At 37.5% G+C, this 8096-nt stretch overlaps 1 long non-coding RNA gene across 1 annotated transcript; it reads left to right on the forward strand.

Moving 5' to 3' along the window:
* The first annotated feature begins 1419 nt into the window (after positions 1 to 1419).
* Positions 1420 to 7748, forward strand: LOC116962241. The gene is made up of 3 exons (XR_004407448.1): positions 1420 to 1516; positions 7396 to 7480; positions 7637 to 7748. It is a non-coding gene; the product is annotated as an uncharacterized LOC116962241 (long non-coding RNA).
* Positions 7749 to 8096: the final 348 nt, after the last annotated feature.

Consider the following 8096-nt stretch of genomic DNA (forward strand, 5'->3'; position numbering starts at 1 on the left):
AAAAGAACTTAAAGACTCTAATTATAGGCCGCAGGCAAACTGCCTTCTAAATTTCTCTTTGATGAGATAAGTGCATGAATACCTTAAATTTCTCAGTATAAGTTTTTTTTAAGCACCTCGAATCATTCTCATGATTATGTCCTTCTCTTGTCACTTCTTTTGTAAATATCTCATTTTTAAAAATCCTTTTACTCTACTCATATTGTACATGGTCTGCATATCCTACCTACTTTAAAATATCAGTTCCCTGTTTCTACTGAGTTAAACTTCCTTGTGGCATTGACAGTGGTTATTTTCACAGACAAAACTGGATTAAAAACTGCTGTTATCTGCCCAGAAGGAAGAGATCAGAAAAAGTTTGTATTACTTTTAGCTCGATTATAGCTAACATTATAATGGCATAACCTTAGTTCTTAGCCTATTAGCACAATTATTAGCATGAGTTGCAAAACATACCTGAGGCACTGAGCAAATGATTTGGCTATTAGTCTCTGTTTGCGTAGCCACGCCCTAAGCAGTATACAAATAAATTAAAGCTTGCTCAGGTATACCTCTGAGTGAAAAGCAGCCAAATCCTTAATCATAAATGTTGCCTTTCAAAATCTCTTCTATTTTTTCTCAGAAGTATCCCTCTTTCAGTCTACTTGTTATCACATTTTTTTTGTTTATAAACTGGCATATCAAAAAAAAACTTGTTCACTAAACTTTCCTTGGCTGAACAAGGCAAACACTAGAAAAATGCATCAGTATCAAGTTGTCCTAAAAAGAGGCCTTAATTTTGAAATTTCATGGGCGTCTGTGGACTACTCATGAGAAAAAAATTATTTTCCCTAGCATCTCTAGGAGCTATTGCTGTGTCAGTTGCTGTTACCTTCCCCAGGTTAAAAAGCATTGACTTGGATGAAGAAATATGACTGAAAATTAAAGGACAACTTTGTTTAAGAAGCATTTCTATTTACTCTGATGGGAATTTTCATGTAGTATGACAGTGAAACATAACTTAACGGGTTATGTCATATTCTATGAAGTCATCAGTGCCATTGAAGATATTGGAGGTGTATTAAAATAATACATGGAAGCAAGCATATCTTGAAAAATTTCTGTGGCTGAATAAACTCCAGATGTTAGGTTTTTATACCATCTCAGACCAGTATGTGCTGACATATTTGGCAGATAGAAAGCAGAAGCTTGTTGCAGCTGGTGATATCCTTTGATGAGATCAAGCTTAAGGAACACAATAGTACCATTCAGTGTAGGAATTATGTCATTTACTGTTGGTGAGATATGGTTCTCTCTTTACAGTGATCTTTCTTTATTCCCTTTGCAGGAGTTTTTGGAGCCATGCAAATTCATCCCCTCCTACGATGCAATCTCTTCATTTCCTAAGACCCATGTAAAAGAGATTTCAGCAGAGTCCTGTCCCACACCTCCTTCAGCTTCTGCTGTTTCATCCTGCTGCCAACACTGGCAAGGACCCACCACTGTTAATTTCCATCAGCTATTTCTTCATCTGCAGGTAAAAACTCCTTATCGTGGCAAAATGAGACCCTACATGTCTTGGCTTGTCTTATTGTATCATATTTGTTGTATGCTTCTGTCAAGATTGTCTTCCCAATATCTGGTCAGACAATGAGAGCCTAAACATTAAGGTTAAACTTTCCTCTTATGAGTTCCCTCTTTAATTAGCCCTATGTTGATCAAAGTAGTGCTTAATAATCACATAAGATGTGAATGTCTTTTAAGCTGTTTTTACAACCTTCTTTCAAGAATGAAGCTGTATGAAGGAACTAAGTTTTTGTCATCTGAACACGGTTTTTTGTACTGTGGTATTTGCACTCCAGTACAAAGTGGATCCGTGCTAATGTTAAACCACTCTTACTAGAATGTAGTTTAAATACCTAAATAGGGGCCAATCACCATCATGACAGACTTATTAACACATATGACAACAAGGCAAGACATTACCTTAAGGTAAGAGAGCATGCAGGTAATTTAATTATTTCAAGCAGGCTGAGTCTGATGACTTTTCTTATAGGGCGTTGAGGGAATCAGATGAGGAACCTTCTGAATCTTTATTTCTTTGAAAATCCAGAGTTCATGGGTGAAGAACCAGAAGAGGTGAAAAGGGCAAATGTAATTCTTTAAAAGGGAAGAGGGGGAGAGGAAATGAGAGGTACCAGATTAAATAGTCATACTACTTGTACCATATGGATGCCAGGAAAAAACCAAAAAAACAACATTAATAAACAGGCAACAGATTTGTCTAGAAGAAACCAAGGCAAATCAAATAAACTAGCTTTTATCATGATTCCATGAACGCTCTTACTCTTAAAAAATATCATGACTTAATTGTAGCATTTGATACCATTTCATACAAAATTCTTATAAGCAAATTCTAGAAGAAAATACTATGAACTGCTTGAAAACGAACAGAGACATTGATCCTGAAGAGTATTTATTGGTTCCTCCTGTTAAAGTGAAAGAATCTCTCAAGTCAGATTTTACATGTGGTTTTCAATATTTTATTCATTTGATTGTAATTATTTTCATTTGGTTGCAAGCATTTTCCTTAACAAAATGGATGACAAAACAAAGTGTACAAATTAAATATGCATACAATAATCCTCAAATACCTGCTGGTGAAAAGGAATAGACTAAAAATGATCTTGATATTTTGAAAGAAAAAAAATAAGGCTGAGAGCTATACTTTCCTTTGGCAGGAATGATCAGCTTCACAAACACAATCATGGAGCTTGTGGTTGGAGAGAAAAGAGTCTAGGAATGGATGATGGCTCAAAAGTTTAACCTGCTGTTACAAAAAAGAGCTAACACTACACTGGGACACCTAAAAAAGTCTTACATCCTGAAAAATAAGTGAAATGGTTTTCCTGCTTTATTGGTACGACCTTAATTGGAATTTTGTGCCCAGTTTTTTGCACATGACTTCAAGAAGTGGCTCAACTGAAGAGAAATGAGGAGAGGGAAAAAAAAAAAAAAAAAAAAAACAACCAGACTACATAATTTGCAAGGAATGAATGAAATCCTGAAGAATTTTTTTTTAAATATTTCTTTGACATATCTTGAGAAAGTCCAAGACTCAGGAAGGTCTCAAGATGAAAAACCATGAACTTGCTTTTGAGCTCATCACAGAAGAAGCAAAAGGTCAAGATTACAATCTCCACATGGTGTTACATGCAAAGGAAAGTAATATATTTTTTATTGTACATATGTATTGGCTGCTTGCCTGTTAAGTAGTAACCTCTAGCTTTTCAGAGTTTTTCAAGTCATTGTATGCCTATCACTCTGACTTGTAATTATTATATGGGTCATTATTTCACATTACAAAATCTTTTTATAATAGGAACTTTGATATTTATTAACCAATTGATATCAATATATTCTCTCAATCCCATATCATGGAATGAATTGGAAAATACATATATGGAATATATAAAGATAGATATAATATACTAATTTTTTTTTTTTTTTTTTTTTTTTTTTTTTGTTCCTCTTCTTATAATTCTACTGTGGAACTTGCATTCTTTCTTTCTTGACATACTGTCCCGTTTGGTGCATCATGCTCAGATCAACTTGTTAGCCCAAACCCAAGCAGAAGTAGTCAGGTAACATGGTATGAGGCAAGTAACCATTTAGAAGACCTGTTCCAACAAAAACTACAAGTTTTGAACATTCATCCCTTCAACCTCTGCAATCTTTCATTTCATGGAGCAACACCTTTATTTCATTTTCATGTTTCCAGCCTCTGTAATTCCATGGGTAGATTCGGTGCATAGTGGGGAGATTCAATGCATACACATAGGCAACTAACACCTAAAGGTATTCAGAAGTATATGTACACCCACAAATATCCCAGCTGTCCTCCATCTATGCTCCAAAGAGAATAGGTGTCTCATAGATCCTTTTATATATTTGACAGCCTCAAAGAAATGCCTCTTGACACCCAGAAGTGTCTAAATCAGTATTAGAGAGACAGAATTAGGAACCTGAATCGCTCCCAATGTCTCATACTCCATGAGCTTGCCACATATTTTTAGTAAAAGAATGGTTTTATTCATCTCATAATTTTATTTACACCTCATAATTAAAACAAATCCATGATCATTTACTGAAGTCTCATTTATACACATTGTTATTTGTAATAAAAGTATCATAATGGCACAGAGCAAAACTACACTTTCATGAAAGTCACTATCACACAAGAGGGGCATTTCACTAGCTGTTCATATTTCTCCAGTCTATAATATTTTGGTAGCACAGGACAAGGTCAGTTAGGTACATGAGTCGGCACTGGAGCATTAGTGCAGATGCAGAAAGCTGCGTACTACTCTATGCCAGTTTACAACCTGCTTCGCTCATGCTATGGTATTTGCTGCTCCTGATGTTGAGATTACGACTGGTGCAAACACCTCTACTGCACGGACCACCAAGCCACATAAGCATTTAGAAAGTCTCTGAACAGCAGCCTCCCACAGTCTGTAAATCTCTGTCTTGCTCACATGCATGCTGGGCAATTATCAGTAAGTGGTTTTAATTTGAAGCAAGTATTGCTTAACAGATTACAGGCTCCTCCTTTCTTAGTATTACATGTGTGGTACACCCATTGCATTTATTCACACTCTTGGTACACTCTTCTACTGGGGCTCAGCAAGCATTTTATCTTCCTACTTATTAGGTGGTTGCATCCCTTGTCACAGGCTATACAAAAATTGCAAACAGCATCATGAGGAGAAGTCACCACCTTTTCCCCCACATGGGCAAGTTGGAGTGAGAACACAGCTGAGCATATCACACCTCATCCCCTTGCTTTTCTGCAGCAGTGTCAAGCATGACAATAATGCGCTGGGCAACACCTTGCACAGGACACATCCCTCTCAGAAGAGTGGTGAAATGCAAAGATGCCTCAGATCTTGAAGTGGGAATAGTGCAACCACACCTTATCCCTTTCCTACACCTCACTGAAGAGAAAATGAAATGCTGTCAGTCACTACAGAAAAAGAAGGAACTCTAGGCAGAGAGAGCAGTTTCCCTTCTGTTTAAAGCAAAGACAACACTATGGCACAGAGGACAGTACCATAAGTAACTTTTTGGTTGAAGTCACCAAGAATGATCTATGGTTTAAGGAGTTTAAAAAGGACGTGTTAAAAGTCATGTCCAGATGGAGACACTAAAGGAAGTGATCATTCAGAGTGATATTATCCAAGGGTCTGCAATAAGGACACCTCTGAGGCAATTCACATCTTCCTCTGATGACACGTAATTGCTCTCCCTCTTCTGCTCCTTGTGGGTGTTGTGATCCTGGATTAAAAGGGTCTCAATTAATTGACTTTTCCTTTCTCCTGTAGAGTTTTAGGTTACATAGACATCCAAACACTCATTTAACATCTATAATCTGTCTTAATGTAACATACGTTAATGTTATAAGATTGGTAAGCGCTCACAAGCATATACACAAAGCTGAGACCCTGAGGCTCAGTGTTACGTTCTAAAGAACATACAATCATCCTCTAATTCTTTGTAGGGTGTTTTGTAAATATCTGCTCTCCTGTTCATAGTCTTTCCAGTTGACAATCACTGAATTAATTCCCATGGTTCATTATCTTGACTAAATAATAGCTGTTGATTTTAAGAGTGCAGAAGTTCTTCCACAATATCCTCTAAAATTGCAGGTCAGGTTACTCTGCTATTCAGGCTCTGCACATCTGATCCTCGAGAGAGATCAGCAAAGAAACCTTTCACCCTCATACCACAAATCATTCTTCCAGGTCCTTCAGTAAATAATGCAATTTGATTTATAGCAATGAAGCATATCAGGAAGGGAATCAGAGGTAAGAATTGTCAACAGTAGATATTGCCACAACCAGAAGCCACTAATTGCATAGTGGTAAATCTGCTTTCAGAAGTTCTTTGCAGCTCGCGGTAACTCCACAGGTTGCTGAGTAGCAATGGTAGTTGTACATAGCAACTACTTTTCCTGTTTAAATAAACCGCAAGTACCCAGAGACTGTAACAATAAATCACAGACGAGAATTGGAACTTCATTCAAGGTGTTATTTCACATTCACAGCCAGCTTTTACTTGGCCTTTCATTTTATTTTTTTTATTTTGCTAATATTTATTTCTCCTTACTTACAATTTGGTCAATTCCTTTATTTGATTTCCCACACAGGCATCTCTCATACCTCTGCCAAAAAGCCTAGCAAAAATGTTATTTTTCCATTTATGTTAAAACAACACTAAGCAAGGTCCACAGTTGTATGTGTATTTGCTAGCTACCTTGAGCAAAAAGGGAATTTATGGGTTTGATTTTGACTTTATTTTACTGTGTCAAATTTTCCACTAATGCATTCACTACATTGTCAATATTTTTTAGTAAATTATTATATTGTTACCCATTTCATGAGTATACCAATGAATAAGACTTGGGTTTGCTCATGTTTGGCTGAGTCCTTCTTTTAGAAAAAATTACTCTATGTCTTTACTTTTATTTGTGTAATTTTTTTACCATAGTTTCTACAAAGTTTCTCTGGTATGAAATTAGTGTCCATCTTTCCTAACCATAGATACCCTTCATGATAACAAGTATGGGCTCTGTGCATCTTTGTTTACCACTGAAAATTTTCTTGTGTCTGAACCCATAGTCTGCAGTTAATAAACTCTGAGTTAATGAGCTGATATTTCTATGTTTACATGTTTTATTATATAATAAAACTGTGATAATAGGTATATTGGTGGTTAAAAAAGAGGAAAAGAGACCAAAAGAAGGAGTGAAACAAAGAAACACTTTGTCCTAATATTATAGATAATTCTGTCAGTTTTATCAGACTGATAATAAATAAGAGGACAACCAGAGACAATACTTTCCAAACTTGTAAATAGTGAGCAATAAAATACATGTACTAACACATGGGGTGAGTTTTTTTTTATTGTATATGTGAAAATCACCTGCATAACTGGCATACTTTAATATTGTCCTGGGGACTTCACACTTGGCCTTTCTCCTTGATTCTCCAAAGCAGAGAAAACACATTAGATCTTCTGCTGTTCTATGGGGTATTGTGAGCCACAGCAAAGTGCATTGCTGGCAGTGACCTGCCAATAATAGTCACTGCTGTTGGCTGAAAAGTGGATGGAGAGCCTGTCTAGAAGAACATACATGAACCATGAACTCAAGCAGTTTGCTTATTCATTTGGTCAAAGAGATGGTGGGGTGAAAGCTTGGCAAGGAATGAGCCTCTGCCCAAAGAGACAAGCTTTAGAGCTGGGGTTTCAGAGTGCAAATGGCCTCCACCTGCAGAGTCCCTCAGAGATGACTTGCTCTGCAATATCACCCTTACAAATAATCAACCTCAGTCCCATTCTTCTCTCTCTGGACAGACCTGGCTCCAGCTCTAAGAAGATGAAAGCCTCACAGACAGCCTTCCTGGAGAGTTGAATCCTCAGCATGACAGAAGTCCAACAGGTAAATATCCTGCTGAAGCTGGTGTTCAATCTCTCCCCGAAGCTGGGAGATGCCGTATCCTCTCAGGAGAGAAGGGGGCACTGCGCACATAAGTGAAGTACCAAAAAGAAAATGGTATCACAGGAGATAAACAATGCAATGGTCTTTTCATCTCAGCAGTGCAGGCAAAGCACGGGAAAGCTGCCTCCAGCCCCAGGGGAATGGGAACTCGGACCCTCACTGCTGGCAGGGATCAACAAGATGAAAGGGGAATGGAGCAGCAGCTGAAACAACAGGAGCAATGGAAGCGGGAGAGATGGGAGGGGAAATGAAAACGAGAAACAGCGGCTGCTAAAGCAGACAGAAACAATTCAGGCTTTATTTCCTGAACGTATGGATTTGAATTTTCCTCTTAGTAAACAGCATTTGGGGAACAGGAATGAGCAATGTTCTGAAAAACTGTTTCAATATGATGTATGTCAGAAACTGGAAGTTATGAAGTACCATCCTGCATACAGCTCTTTCTTAGTCATAGGTCCTGTATACCTCTGGATTTGTTTTCACAACGTTCACTGTCCAACAAATGAAGGCATACAGCACACAGGCAGCACACGCAGTATCTCTACCTTTTTGGACT

Source organism: Tyto alba, unplaced genomic scaffold (genome assembly GCF_018691265.1).
Source record: "Tyto alba isolate M040663 unplaced genomic scaffold, T.alba_DEE_v4.0 Super-Scaffold_13, whole genome shotgun sequence".
Taxonomy (NCBI): Eukaryota; Metazoa; Chordata; class Aves; order Strigiformes; family Tytonidae; genus Tyto; species Tyto alba.